This window comes from Natator depressus, chromosome 1 (genome assembly GCF_965152275.1).
Source record: "Natator depressus isolate rNatDep1 chromosome 1, rNatDep2.hap1, whole genome shotgun sequence".
In the NCBI taxonomy this organism is placed as follows: domain Eukaryota; kingdom Metazoa; phylum Chordata; order Testudines; family Cheloniidae; genus Natator; species Natator depressus.
Window position 1 is genome coordinate 324,048,875 of NC_134234.1, and position 16,427 is coordinate 324,065,301.

A 16,427-nucleotide genomic window follows, 5' to 3' on the forward strand; every position below is an offset into this window, starting at 1 on the left:
AACAGGCAGAAGTAGTTATAGTCTACAACTGAACAATATTAATTGTGACAATAAGGTATTGAACAAATATACAATAATAGTATATAATAACAAAAAGTTTAGTTACTACATAAAGGCCAGATTCTCCCCTGAATCTTTGTGCAAATCTTCCTGTGATGGGGTATACAAACCCCACACTTGGAAACAAGAGGTTAAGGAGCTGCTCTGGGCTCAGCCAGCCCCACCCTACTCTACCTGCAAGAGATGCACAGACTGGAAGAGGAGTTAAATGGAAGCAGGACAGCTCATTTCGGCAGGCCAGGGAAGGGAGAGGACCTTTCACTTACAGTTCCTGAGGAAAGGTCTGAGGGAAGGCAAGATCTCTCTCTCTCTCTCTCCCCCCCATCAACAGTGGCCTGAAGGTCCTGCCCTGAGGGAAGGGAGGGTCTGCTTCTGATAGACCCTGGGAGGGAGGCATTTTCCACTCTCACATACTAACCCAGTTTGTTTTGTGAGTTCCCAGTGTTTTGTTTATGGATACCCTGGAACGGGAGAGGCTTGGAACTGACCTGGCTGGAGGGCCAGCCGCAGGAGGCAGCTGTTGCCCTAAGCGGGAAAGAGCTGCTGTGCCAACCTGGCCACAAAGAGGTGCCAAATGATGAGCTGACCCCCTTTGCACCTTCCTGTTACAACTGTGAACTTTGGACACTACATGGGTGGTAGGAAGAGGCCCAAGGAGGGCAGCCGTAAGGTTGAAGGGTCTAACCCCCTGACCACTAGGCATCACTCCTGGTGAGAGACAACCATCACACTCCCATTGACATTTGTAGGAGTTCTGATGTGGATGGAGGGTAGTATGTAGTCATAAATTTATAACCCTGACCATTGATTATTAAAAATTGAATTAATCCTTTAACACAGGAAAAGTTTGAAACTCCTACCTTCCCTCAGCTCTTCCACCAGCTCCAGGTATCCCTAGTAATACGCAGCAATGTACTGCTCACTTTTCACTCTACAGATAAAAGTTAGTCACCCATGCATGCACAGCAGATCCTGTCGTCTCTTAGCTAAACTTACAAGCTTAGCAAAAAGAAGTCCAGTCTAGAACTTCCAAAGGTTGATAACTCTGAAATCAAAACCAATTGTCTCTGCAACAAGCAAAAGACCCTTCTCTTCAGTAAGGTTGTTTCCAATCCAAATTTCAACTTTAAAGATGCAGTGAATTTAGATGTAGACCTGTTTTGGAAAAAAAATTGCAATATATATATTTGTTCTCCTTGTGCTCATGTGCCACACATGAAAGGAAAATTCACTTTCATGGAGAAACCAAGCATGGAATGTTTCAGCCCTAAAGGTAAATGTTTCAGAAAGTTATGAATAATTGAAAATGAAAGTTATAATGGAAACTGTTATATAACCTTGACTATAGAAATTGACAAAATAGCTTTTTCTCCTTTGAGATCTAAATTAAAATATGCTAATCTTGTATTCCAAGTAAATATGGCAATATTTCCAAACATTGCCCATGTAAATCCCATTGTCTTCCTATATTTTAATAATAATATATTGAATAAAATAAGAGAGAAGTTAGAAGCTATTTTGATGGTGATAATAGAAGATGCAGCCAATGGATTCTCTTTTTAACATTTTCAGAGGAAAAAGGAAACAGGTACTTGAGAAGTATAGGTGTGACAACTATAGTATTTTTGAAGAGTCAGAATAGGATTTAGAGCTAATTTTTAATTAGCAACATTTTCTCAGCAACAGTATGGTCAGATTATCTTAAACACAAAGATATATATGTACCCTCATAAAATGTAATTTCCTCTGTAGAAGTTACTTATAAACCGTCTAGAATTTAATAGAGAATAATATTCCTACTATAGAATTCTACAGGTTGGTTTTAAAATTCTATATCTGTGCTATCATTCCATCTTAAATTCCATGGGATTTTTCCACAAGGTAATTTTCAAGTAAATGTAATCTTTCTGAATAGGCAGGAAGAACAAAATACATGTCTTGAAGTTAATAAAAAATATTGCTTGAGCATGCAGGGGTGTAATCAGGAAGGCCAAAGCATAATTGGAGTTGCAGCTAGCAAGGGATGTAAAGGGTAACAAGAAGTGTTTCTACAGGTATGTTAGCAACAAAAAGAAGGTCAGGGAAAGTGTGGGACCCTTACTGAATCGGGGAGGCAACCTAGTGACAGATGATGTGGAAAAAGCTGAAGTACTCAATGCTTTTTTTGCCTCGGTCTTCACAGACAAGGTCAACTCCCAGACTGTTGCACTGGGCAGCATAGTATGGGGAGGAGGTGAGCTGTCTTCAGTGGTAAAAGAACAGGTTAAGGACTATTTAGAAAAGTTGGACATGCACAAGTCCATGGGGCCACATGCAATGCATCCAAGAGTTCTGTGGGAGTTGGCTGATGTGATTGCAGAGCCATTGGCCATTATCTTTGAAAACTTGTGGTGATCAGGGGAGATCCTGGACAACTGGAAAAAGGCTAATGTAGTGCCCATCTTTTAAAAAGGGAAGAAGGAGAATCCAGGGAACTACAGACCAGTCAGCCTCACCTCAGTCCCCAGAAAAATCATGGAGCAGGTCCTCCAGGAATCCATTTTGAAGCACTTGGAGGAAAGGAAGGAGATCAGAAACAGTCAACATGGATTCACCAAAGGCAAGTCATGCCTGACCAACCTTATTGCCTTCATGATGAGATAACTGGCTCTGTGGATATGGGGAAAGAGGTGGACATGATATACCTTGACTTTAGCTAAGCTTTTGATATGGTCTTCCATAGTATTCTTGCCAGCAAGTTAATGAAGCATGGATTGGATGAATGGAATATAAGGTGGATAGAGAGCTGGCTAGATCGTTGGTCTCAACAGGTAGTGATCAATGGCTTGATGTCGAGTTGGCAGCCAGTATCAACGGAGTGCCCCGGGGGTCTGTTCTGGGGCTGGTTTTGTTCAACATCTTCATTAATGATCTGGATGATGGGATGAATTGCACCCTCAGCAAGTTTGCAGATGACACTAAGCTGGGGGGAGAGATAGATACGCTGGAGGGTAGGGATAGGGACCAGAGTGACCTACACAAATTGGAGGTTTGGGCCAAATGAAATCTGATGAGGTTCAACAGGTACAAGTGCAGAGTCCTGCGCATAGGAAGGAAGAATCCCATGCACTGCTACAGGCTGGGAACCGACTGGCTAAGTGGCAGTTCTGCGGAAAAGGACCTGGGGATTACAATAGCGGAGAAGCTGGATATGAGTCAACAGTGTGCCCTTGTTGCCAAGAAGGCTAACGGCATATTGGGCTGCATTAGTAGGAGCATTACCAGCAGATCGAGGAAAGTGATTATTCCCCTCTATTTGGCACTGGTGAGACCACATCTGGAGTATTGCATATAGTTTTGGGCCCCCACTAGAGAAAGGATGTGGACAAATTGGAGAGAGTCCAGCAGAGGGCAACAAAAATGATCAGGGGGCTCGGGCACATGACTTATGAGGAGAGGCTGAGGGAACTGGACTTATTTAGTCTGCAGAAGAGGAGAGTGAGGGGGAATTTGATAGCAGCATTCAACTGCCTGAAGGGGGGTTCCAAAGAGGATGGAGCTAGGCTGTTCAGTGGTGGCAGATGACAGAACAAGAAGCAATGGTCTGAAGTTGCAGTGGGAAGGTCTAGGTTGGATATTAGAAAAACTATTTCACTAGGAAGGTGGTGAAGCACTGGAAAGGATTACCTAGAGCGGTGGTGGAATCTCCATCCTTAGAGGTTTTTAAGACCCGGCTTGAAAAAGCCCTGGCTGGGATGATTTAGTTGGGGTTGGTCCTGCTTTGAGCATAGGGTTGGACTAGATGACCTCCTGAGGTCTCGTCTAATCCTAATCTTCTATGATTATATGATTCTAATATAATGCTGTAATAGAAAAATCTCATTCCTTTGTTTCTCGGCACGTGCAACTTTTAAGTGCTGTTCCTGCTGTCTTTCATACAAACAAATTGTTGCTTAGAATGCTGGCATGACCTTTGCTGTGACTTGTGAGATTGTTTCACTCTTCCTTTTGAATAAGCAATAGCAAGTTATTGCATGTTTAGGGTCACATTGTCAAGTGTGCCATCAATTTTTTTAAAAATATACACACAATTTTTCTTGCAATTTGTGGGTCCAATATTGCAAGCAAAGGGTAGGATGAAATTTTGCATGAAAATTTCATTTGTATATGCAAATTTTAGGGCATATACTAAAGTTTGTGGGAACAAAATTGGATGCAATCTCAAAATTAGGCATTTAAAATTAATTCTTAGAAAAATTTAACCCATAAAGAATTATGTGGCATTTGCAAACATATGTAAGATCAGAAGGAAAGGGAGATTAAATTGTGATCCTATCAGTTTTGTCAACATCCCTTTAAATGATTTCTTCTGGCGGAGTCTAATATAATTTCAGTAAAATGCCTGAAAATTCAGATCTTTTCTGATCATCCTATTGATTGTGATCTAACTTTAATACACAAGAGAATAGAACAGATGCCCATTGAGAGCTGATCTACATCCAAAGAGAGGCAGACCAACATCAGTCCACCAAAGGCTGGGTAAGGCTAACCAGGCCTATTTAAATAGACTGCCAGTTTCTGTTAGGGTTGCCAGGCATCCATTTTTCAACCAGAACGCCCAGCTGAAAAGTAACCCAGTCAAAAAGGGCCGCTAAAAGTCCGGTTAGCTGTAGCGCCAGCGGGGCAGGTAGGCTCCATGCCTGGCTCCACATGGCTCCCAGGAAGTGGCCGGCATGTCCCTCCAGCTCCACCCCCACAGCTCCCATTGGCTTCTGGCCTACCTAGGAGCCGGAGAGACATGCTGGCTGCTTCCCTGGAGTCGAGTGGACTTCCTCCATCCCTGGGAAATGCTGGGGTCGCCTGAGGTCAGCAGCACCTGGAGTGTGCACCCCAAACCCTTCCCGCACGCCAACCCCCGTCCTATCTCTGAGCCCCCTCCCACACTCTAAACCCCTTGGCCCCAGCCCGGAATCCCAACCCCTCATCCCCAGTCCAACCCCAGAGCCTGCACCCCCAGCAGGAGCTCTCACCTCCTCCCACACCTCAACCCCCTGCCCCAGCCCTGTGAAAAATGAGTGAATGAGCGAGGGTGCGGGAGCGTGAACGATGGAGGGAGTGGGGATGGACTGAGCAGGGGCCAGGGCCTTGGACAAGGGGCGGGGTAGGGGCAGGGCCTCGGGAGTGGGGTGGGGCAGGAGTGTTCAGTTTTCTGCAATTAGAAAGTTGGCAACCCTAATTTCTGTTCTGCCTACAAAGCGCAGGTAGGAAGATTAGAACCCTCTTCCTACAGAGATTAAACAAACAAAAGAAAGAAAACAAATTCAAAAAGGAAAATGAGTTTTCTGGAGTTCGTTAGCCTCTGCAATCTGTTTTGGCTACACGTTTGATTTTCTGTATATATAGGCTCTACCCCAGCACTTTCATCCTTTCTGAAAGACTCATCTTAGGATGCAGAACTTTCAAGTGTTTCCACAGTGTTGAAACTGGGATTTTCCATGCATATTATTTGCAAAGGTGATGTGGGATTTTTGCAAGATTGCTTCTGTGTCTTTGCCTGCGCAAATCATTGCTTTGGAATTTTGCACCATCCTCATAAAAGAAAACTGAACACAATCCTACCACCATGATTTAGCCAAAAACAATATCTAGAATATCAAAAAGTTTTGATGGACCCAGGATCATTCAGTCTTTATTTTCCCATGACTGCACTTCTACCGGGACTAGCAGCATTTGGTAGCTATAGAAACAAGCACAGAATCTGGATCCAGCTGCAGAATGTTTGTTCAGACTAGAATCCCCGGACAACAGTCAATGATGTCCAACTCCCCTTCTCTTGTAGTGGGCCTGAGTGAGTACAAATAGCAGCTGTCTCATGTAGTGGATCCAAAAAGAAGTCTGATCATGGCCTACTTCCTTCTTCTGAAAGCAGCAGTGGATTCTAGGATCAAGAGATGTCTGCTCCCTCATTGTCATGGTAGGCAGTAGGTTAGATAGGAATTTTTTACAGAAATATTCCTGCAGTTGCCACAGAGAACTATGGGCCCTATCTACAATTTCAGTACCTATTGTTATAACTGGACATAGAGGGAACTTGAGAGGTCATCTAGTCCATTAGCCTTGCACTGAGACATGACCCAATATACCTAGACCATCCTGACAGGTGTTCGTTTAACCCAGGAATGGGCAACTTTAAGGTAGCAGAGAACCCCAAGATCCACTAAAACCCTTTGGCAGGGCATGCAGGGAAAAAACCAAATACAATAAAAAGCGATCTCTAGATGTTAACTGCTATGAGCTCTATATAGCAGCACTTCTAATTCATCCTCTTTGTATAAAGAATCAATTTTTGGTGCCTTTTGGGAGTTTAAAAAACAACAATATGAGCATCTCCTGTTGGCAAAAGCAGAACAGAACACTTCAGTCTCTCTGGTCACTCAATAACAGACCTAAAAGTGGCAATTCTTCAACAAAAAAAATTTCAAAACCAGACTCCAACGTGAAGCTGCAGAACTGGAATGAATTTGCAAACTGGATACCATCAGATTAGGCCTGAATAGAGACTGGGAGTGGTTGGGTCATTACAAAACCTAAACTTAATTTCCCCAATACTAATTTCTCCCTACTGTTACTCACACCTTCTTGTCAACTGTCTGTAATGGGCCACTCTCTTACCACTTCAAAAGTTATTTTTCCTCCCTTCGTATCCTGCTGTTAATTGATTTAACTTGTTAGACTGACCTCACACTTGGCAAAGCAACCCCCCATCCTTTCATGTATTTATACCTGCTCCTGTATTTTCACTCCATGCGTCCGATGAAGTGGGTTCTAGCCCACGAAAGCTTATGCCCAAATAGATTTGTTAGTCTCTAAGGTGCCACAAGGATTCCTCGTTAGGTTTTTTGTAATTTTAAAGTTACTGATATCCAGCTGAACTGTAGTAAGTGTTTATATAAGCATTTCCATTACACAGTGTGAAGCAACTGGGTTGTGTTTTGAGGTAGTAATGGCCAAAAATAGTATTTTGACTGGCTTCAAATAATTTGCACTCCTTTAACCTAGCTTTTAAAATTAAATTTGTCATGATAATGATACATAAAGTTGTGTAAACTAGGTGTTTTCTCTCAAATTTTTAAACAGATGAATTATTAATCTATAAAAATGGTCAGTAAAATATTCTTTCATGAATAATGATGCGTTTTACATTTTTTTTAGCATGTATTGTGTATTTTGGAGCCCTTGCATTAATGCATTAAGTGACAGTAATAGGACTTGACATATTTATGCAGGAACAGCTTCATAAGATACAATATATATAGTTCAGTTCTGTATAGGTATGGATAATATACTCTCTTATAATCATTTTGAACTATAGTATCAATGTATTATATTCTCCTTGGGACAAATCCTGCAGTCTTTACCCAGGCAAGCTCCCACTGAAATAAAGTCAAGAGGAGTTTTACAAAGAAAAAGACAACTGCCACTTCAGTCCATGCAGCAGTATGCAAAGGTGTGTTTATTCTTATGTTCTGTTCTTGGCTCTACCTCTAATTCTCTTTGTGCCTTGCCAAAGTAAAAAAAAAAAAATGTCTGTGTGCCTCAGTATTCTCATCTGTAAATTGGACATAATACCCATCCCACAGGAATATTCTGTTAATTAATGTATGTAAAATGTTTTGAGATTCTCAGTAGAAGGTGCAATATAAGCAAGGCCCTGTTTTCTACAGCAAGCTCAACCTAAATTTCTGCAACCAGAAATGCAAATTATTATACTTCTTTATTATTGTTGGAGATAGGTCTAAAATCAAGTCCAAGATGCAGGTGCACCTAAACTTTGGAAAAGTTAGATTCAGATTGGGATTTTGCTGGTTGGGCACATCTATTAGTTACTATTATTATTATGACAATTGCTCATTACAAACGTTTAAAATATATAGTGGTGGACTTGACTTCAAGTTTCTTTGCTTTTGTTAGTTTAGTATTGACATGCTGAACATTGATGTGTTGTTTGTACTCGTGGGACATTAGCCTTGTTGCCTAGCACTTACTTTCAAAGGAACACCAAAATCCTAGAATCATAGGACTAGAAGTGACCTTGAGAGGTCATCTAGTCCAATCCCCTGCACTAAGTATTATCTAGACGAGGCTTTCTCAAACTTCATTGCACCGTGACCCACTTCTGACAACAAAAATTACTACACAACCCCAGGAGAAGGGACTGAAGGCTGACCCCCACCTGAGCCCCGCTGCCCTGGGCGGGGGGGGCCAAAGTACAAGCCATACCAGTCCAGACAGGGGGGCCAAAGCTGAAACCCAAGGGTTTCAGCCCTAGGCAAGGGGTCTGTAACCTGAGCCCCACCGCCCAGGGCTGAAGCCCTCGAGCTTCAGTTTCGGCCCTGGGCAGTGGGGCTCAGGCTTCAGCCCCGGGCTCCAGCAAGTCTAAGCCAGCCCTGGCGACCCCATTAAAATGGGGTCGCAACCCACTTTGGAGTCCCGACCCACAGTTTGAGAACCACTGATCTAGACGTCCTTGACAGGTGTTTGTCTAACCTGCTTTTAAAAATCTCTCGTGATGGAGATTCCACAACTTCCCTAGGCAATTTATTCCAGTGCTTAACTACCTTAATAGTTAGAAATTTTTTCCTAATGTCCAACCTAGACCATCATTGCTGCAATTTAAGCCCATTACTTGTAGTCCTATCCTCAGAGGTTAATGAGAACAATTTTTCTCCCTCCTCCTTATAACAACCTTTTATGTTGAAAACTGTTATCATGTTCCCTCTCTATCTTCTCTTCCTCAGACTAAACAAACCCAATTTTTTCAGTCTTCCCTCATAGGTTACATTTTCTAGACCTGTAATCATTTTTGTTGCATGTAAGAATTCTGTCAATAGCTATGCTATGTATGAACCACCAATGGCGCTCGGAAGTGGTTAAGTCAAACTTTTACGTGCTTTAAAATTAATTTTTAGAATCTTACATTTGGAGCACAGTACTTTGAATTTAACAGAACTGGACAAAATGCTCAAAGCAAAATTTCAAACTGTGTGAAAACCACCAGATTTAAAATTTTCTATAGACTCAAAATTCAAACCATATTCTAAGACATGTAAACATCTTCATTAAGAAGCGCAAACCTTTCAGGCAAACCTGGATCCAGGTTTGCATGAACTCAGCTCAGTCATGTGAAATTCTCAGTTTCATATGTGATTGGAGTTAAAATGGGCTTAAACCGCAAAATTTAGATCCCACCTAGATTAAGCTCCTTAACATTCAAGGAATTGGGATCATTCTGGGGTTTTGGCTCAGTAGATTAAAGAGACAGAGGACCTGATTCTTTACTCTGTTATGCCAGTTTTTCATCAGTGTAACTTTGTTGACTTCACTTAATACAGTCTATAAGTATATCTTGGCATATTTTCAGGGCTTGAACCTGCCCCCTTGGGAGTCAATGGCAAAATTCCCAATGACTTCAATAGGAGCAAGATCAAACTGTGAGGTGACAATTACTAAAACAAAGAGAGCATTACTACAAAGTATCTGTTTGTGTGGATCTGGATGTAGTCACATTTTCCATATTTCTGCTACATGTAGTGTTCTCTGGTAGAAATTGCAGTTCAAAATGTTCAACTATAGTAGCTCCTACTGATTCCTGTTGTCAACTAGGTTTAGGTGAAAGAGTAACAGGGTTATTGAGCTACTGGTTCCTGGGGACTTGGTGCTCAGTAAAATAAACACCAAAAATCCAGGAGAAGGATTCTAGTAGATTAGGCTAGAATTTCCAGGTGGGCTGTTCTTACCTATATCCAAATATGAGTTTCTACTTGTGACATTTTATCTATTAAGTGTCTTATTCTGGCAGGCTTCCTAACCATTTCTTCATTGGCTATTTACCATACAATACACCAACATAATAATTGCTTGTGTGAAATTAACTGTCTAAACAGCATATCTAACATAGGATATGTACTGCATTACAGGAAATAAAAGTGAAACCTATTTGCTTCTTATTTCTCAAATCCTTTTGTGACTGTTGCAGTCACAAAGTATCAATACTGCAGCACCAATGCTCAGTGCAGTATGTCCTGACATGTGGCATAACTCTCAGTGGAGTAAAAGGCATAGCGTATCTTAGGTGTTTGTCCTCCATTGAAAAAACAGTGTGCAACTTCCTTGAGAGGTCTGCCAGGTATTACTGTGCTGCAGTATAATTTCTCTCACATGGTGTACTGAAAGGGTCTAATAAAATGAACATATTCCTGTACTTCTATGCTGAGTTATACTTTGCTTACTTAGAATATGGATATTTCATTTAATATCTGTCACAGATCAACAAACTACATGTGTAGATGAGTGTAGTTTATTCATCAGTTCATAGCCACAGAGGCCCCTGGAGAGCACTAGATATCCAGATGGCACTAAGTGTTGGATTTTGCATTTTGATCCCTGAGGTGGCTAATGGATGTATTTTTTAAAAAATCACATGTAGACAGACAGCTTCCCATTGCCTACACATCTGGCAGTGCATCATGTACATTGCTTATTCCAGCAAATACACACAATATATTGCACTTATGAAATGTGCCCAGCTGCAGCAAGAGTTTGGTTGACGTACAGATTTCAGTTCCCCTGCTCCATTCTCTTCATTCCATCCCCACTAAAATGTAAAATATTCTATTAGGCTTAATCATTAACTTAATTTCTTTGCATTTGGCAGGCTGTCTGACAACTTCCAAGTTATTAATATTGTTTGTATTGTGTGACTTTCGCATACTATAAAAGATGAGTTTGAATGGCAAAGTTTATCAGGAAAGATCAGAAGACATTCAGGTTCTTAGTGAGTAACTATCTTAGGCTGTCGGATGGCTTACCTGAAATGAGTTCGATGGTGTGTTGTGTTGATAAGGAGGAGTCTGGGGCCAGCTGAAGGTCTTCCACTTTGCATAAAATACTTAGATATTCACTGGAGAAGGGATTTGAACCTGACTTTCCCATATTCCAGGTGGGTACTGTTTGCCTTTTATATGCATTGAAATGTAGCAGTTGGAACAATATTGCAAATGGAAATCTATAGATGGAGGAAACCTTTATTAAAATTTTGCACACAACATTGAATTAATTCTATTGGCCAATAATTTTCTCTTTGAAAGACTTATCTTTTGAGCTGAGCTTCGTCAAATATCAGAGGCATGCTCCATTGCACTCTTTAGCATGATCTGCATTTAATTTGTTTCATCATGTCTGTACAAGTGAAATATTCTACTATTTATAACAAGTATCTATTTATATTCAGGTCCCACATGCTCAGATCAGAAGGGAAAGATATCCGTTATGATGACCACTGCCACAAGCCCTCCCCAAAACCACAATCACCACATTTGGCATCTTTTTTCATATTCACTGAATCAGAAAACTGTTTGCCCTTTAGTTAATAATAACTGCAGCATCACAAGCAGCACTTGACCATAAAATTGGAATTCTGACAGACTGCATTTTTAAAGCAATATTTTAGAGCATGTGTATTTTGATCTTATGACTTCATGAGCTCCTACACACAGATTATTATCACACCATATGACTATATGGGCTACATTGTCCATTATTTTCCTTAAAACATCTATGCAGGGGGAAGGGCCCAGTGATTAAGTATTGTTTCTGCATTCTGTCACACCCATTTTACAACTGAGGGAACTGGGGCATATGGAGGATACGGACACTTTTGAAAATGTTGATCACTAATTTTGGGTGTGCAGTTTTAGCCTCTTGATGCCTAAAGTTGGGCAGTCAGAAACTGAGACACACAATTAGTAGATAATTTTGAAAATTTATCCTTAAGTGACTTTCTCAAGATCAAAGACAGTGTCAGGTTCAGAGCTGGGATTAGAATTCTCAGCTAGGAGTTCCTAGCTCCCAGTTCTGTACTCAGCCTTTACTCATGTAAAATTTCAGTTTAAGCAGATCCCAGTTTCATTTTTTGCAATATTTTTTATTTCTAGAAAAAGATATTTTAATGACTATACCATACCTCTTTCTCTAGAGTTTTTTTAAATTGAAACTGGGCATACGTTTAAAAACTTGGGATTTTATCTGAGTTCCCTGTTGACTTTTCCATGTTCCCCTGGTATTTTCTGATAAGGCTGATGCCACAACACATTCTATAACGTCACTCTAGAGCAGAGCTGGCTAGTGGAATTTCAGGAGACCTAAAAAGAGAGCCTAGTTTTGAGTTGTTTATGTGCTGACTATAGTTATGAGCATGAGTACTGGGGACATTAAGTTTATATGGATATTCATGCAATTTTATTTATTTATGTAGTTCACCTTGATTAAATTTAATGAATTTTATGTTAAAATCTCAACCTTAACTGTGGCATTAAAGGGATCAGTCCTGTTTATTTGAATCTTTTTATTTCAGCTTTGTTACTAATAAGACTCTACAAGCTTCAATCTGAAAAACAGTTTGCAAACAGAATTGGCTTTCCTACCATTATTCACAAGCTTATTTTTAGCTAATGTTGCTGAACATGGAAGCAGTCCAGTTTACATCCTGGTTCTATTTCCTGTTTACATGAACGAGCCTGGTGTCACCATCATATTCTTGGACCATTCTGGAAGCCAGTGTGTAGCCTTCCTTCCACTTCTGAAATGAGCAGCATTACACAACAGAACTATTGATGTATTTTCAGATAAACAGATAGGAATATTAATGAACTTATTGTTATGTAATATTAAATGAAGTGAGTGTTAATACAGATATAAAGTAAAAACCTTGTCCATTGAAAGTCAATGGCAAAACTTCCACTGGCTTTAGTGGAGTTAGGGTTTTACCCATGGAATGTTTGAAGTTAGATAGAAAAGACCTATTCTGATGTAGAATTGCTCCCTGTAATACATTTTCCAGAGTTTTGTGGTGCCTAGTTTTGTTTGCCAAGTGAGAGGGCTTCCACCACCTCCCTTAAGAAACAATTAAAATCAAGAGTTGCACCCACTGATACAGAAAATGAATTTGGCCTATAAAGTGGCTTTCATTAGTAACTGCCATAAAAACATGCTTTTCAGATCAGGAGGTCATGGGGAATTCAGAGGATATAGCTCAACTTTCTTGAGTCTCATCAACATGTCTTATGCATTATATTACTAGTTCTAGTCCCTCTTACCACAATTTTATTATAAATTTAAAGTCCATAAACGGCATAATCTTCAAAATGCAATTCAATTATATGGTGTCAAATAAGAATATCAGTGCACGTTGAAGGGACATGGTCAGATCATTTAGGCCCAAAGTTTAGCTTTTAGTCTTAGAAAAAAGTGGTTTTACAGAAGCTGAGATGAACTGAAATATTTCCATGAATTTCAAAATAGAAGCAAATGCAGCTCTGAGGGTTATTTAAACATAATAGCAAACTGCATTGTGGTTATGGATAAACTGACAATGAACAGTTTAATTACCTTCTTCTTGAGAGTGACAAGTAAAAGATAAACTTTATGAATGATGTAAAGTGCTGCTGGGCCAGGAGGCTCTCCGCTGAGGATGATGTGTAGCTCTTTGTAAAAGCCGATTTATGGCTCAGCACCTGATCGACTGCTGGCCTCCCTGGTCTTCTGGTATGCCTGCTGCAGCTCTCTTGCTTTCACCCAGCACTGCTGCTGGTCCCTGTTGTAGTCCTTCACAGATATTATGCAGGACACAGCAGGCAGCCATATCCACTGGGATATTTTTCTCACTGAGGTCCAATCTTGTAAATAAACAATGTCAGTGACCCTTCCGATGACCAAAGGCACATTTAACTGTCATCCTGCACCTGCTGAGCTTAGTTGGATCACTCTTTGGTGCTGTTGAGGGCGATGTTGTGCCGTGGAAGCAAGGGGTAGGCTGGGTTGCCCAGGACCACTATTGGCATTTCCACATTCCTAATGATAATCCGCTGATCAGGAAAGAAATTCCCCCTTGCAGCTTTCTGAACAGTCCTGTGTTCTTATCGAAGCTCATGTCTTGCACCTTCCGTGACCAGCCCACATTGATGTCTGTGAAGCATCCCCAGTGATCCACCAGTGCTTGCATTACCATAGAGAAGTGGCTCTTTCTGTTGATTTACTCTGTGGTAAGGTGGTCTGGTGCCAAAAAGGGATATGCATGCCATCTATCACTCCATTGCTACAAAACCATCCACTATGTCCTGCACATTGCCAAGAGTCACAGGCCTTAATAGCACGAGGCGATTAATGGCCTTTCACACTTACACAACCACCACAGGTACTGACTTACTCAAATCCTTGGGGGTGCTCGACCACTGCTCTGCCCCCACTCCATCCCTTCCTCCAAGTCCTCACCCTGCCCCACCTCTTCCTGCCCCAGCTCCGCCCCAGGCCCCGCCCCACTCAACCCTTCCCCCAAGATCCATCCTCTTCCCGCCCCCACTCTGCCCCTGCCTTGCCTCTTCCTGCCCCCATTCCCCCCTCTCCTCCTCAGCACCTCCTGCATGCTGCTGAACAGCTGATCACCAGTAGGTGGGAGGCACTGGGAGGGAGGAGAGGAGCTGATCGGTAGAGCCGCCGGTGGGTGGGAGGTGCTGGGGGGAAGGGGGAGGCACTGATCTGCGGGGCTGCTGGTGGGTGCTGAGCACCCACTATTTTTTTTCCATGGGTGCTCCAGGCCCAGAGAACCCACGGAGTTGGTGCCTATGACAACAATGGCCCCTCCAGTGGACTTCCTGGCTCCAAATTGATTCCTGATTGACCAGTAGCAATCTGCATTGCAAGTTTCTACAGTGCAATTGCCTCTCGTTCCTCGGCTGTAGCGCAGCTCTCATTTTGGTGTCCCTGCGCTGGAGGGCTGTGACGAGTTCAGTACCAGAGCCAGAAATGTGGCCTTGCTTATCCAAAAGCTCGGCAGCCACTGCTCATCCTCCCAAACCTGCATGACGATGTGATCCCACCATTCACTGCTTGTTTCTCGGGCCCAGAACCGGTGCTCCACCATCTCCAGCTGCTCCATGAATGCCACCAACAACCTTGAATTGTTTCTTTTTATGTCCCACAGCAAGCTAGCCTCCAAGGAATCGTCATGTTCCCCACAACTCCTTGTTGTGCAAGTGCCATGCTTCTGTCAGGGATGGTGGACAGCAAGGAGGAATGCATGGGTTTGTGAGATTTTGAAAAGAAGGCACAAAAATGTGGGATGAAGATGAAATTATGGGATGGAGAACTCTACATTATGGGAAGCTGATCCCATGCTCATATTCACCCCTGCGTGGCTCATTTTGTCCCCATCAGGCATTGCAAAAACTTCCCAAAAGACCCTGCACTCGATGATGGTGAGTTGCGTAGTGGGATACCTACCCATGGTGCACTGCAAGGGGGCAGTCAGCACACCCTTAATAATTAAGCCTTTTATTGCTACAAACGCTCATGGTGAGGACACACACCAGTGACACAAGGAGCCAAGCACGCACACGCACAAGCAATATAGAATCATAGAATCATAGAATATCAGGGTTGGAAGGGACCTCAGGAGGTCATCTAGTCCAACCCCCTGCTCAAAGCAGGACCAATCCCCAATTAAATCATCCCAGCCAGGGCTTTGTCAAGCCTGACCTTAAAAACTTCTAAGGAAGGAGATTCTACCACCTCCCTAGGTAACGCATTCCAGTGTTTCACCATCCTCCTAGTGAAAAAGTTTTTCCTAATATCCAACCTAAACCTCCCCCACTGCAACTTGAGACCATTACTCCTTGTCCTGTCATCTTCTACCACTGAGAATAGTCTAGAACCATCCTCTTTGGAACCACCTCTCAGGTAGTTGAAAGCAGCTATCAAATCCCCCCTCATTCTTCTCTTCTGCAGACTAAACAATCCCAGTTCCCTCAGCCTCTCCTCATAAGTCATGTGTTCCAGACCCCTAATCATTTTTGTTGCCCTTCGCTGGACTCTCTCCAATTTATCCACATCCTTCTTGTAGTGTGGGGCCCAAAACTGGACACAGTACTCCAGATGAGGCCTCACCAATGTCGAATAGAGGGGAACGATCACGTCCCTCGATCTGCTCGCTATGCCCCTACTTATACATCCCAAAATGCCATTGGCCTTCTTGGCAACAAGGGCACACTGCTGACTCATATCCAGCTTCTTGTCCACTGTAACCCCTAGGTCCTTTTCCGCAGAACTGCTGCCTAGCCATTCGGTCCTTAGTCTGTAGCTGTGCATTGGGTTCTTCCGTCCTAAGTGCAGGACCCTGCACTTATCCTTATTGAACCTCATCAGGTTTCTTTTGGCCCAATCCTCCAATCTGTCCAGGTCCCTCTGTATCCTATCTCTGCCCTCCAACGTATCTACCACTCCTCCCAGTTTAGTATCATCCGCAAATTTGCTAAGAGTGCAATCCACACCATCCT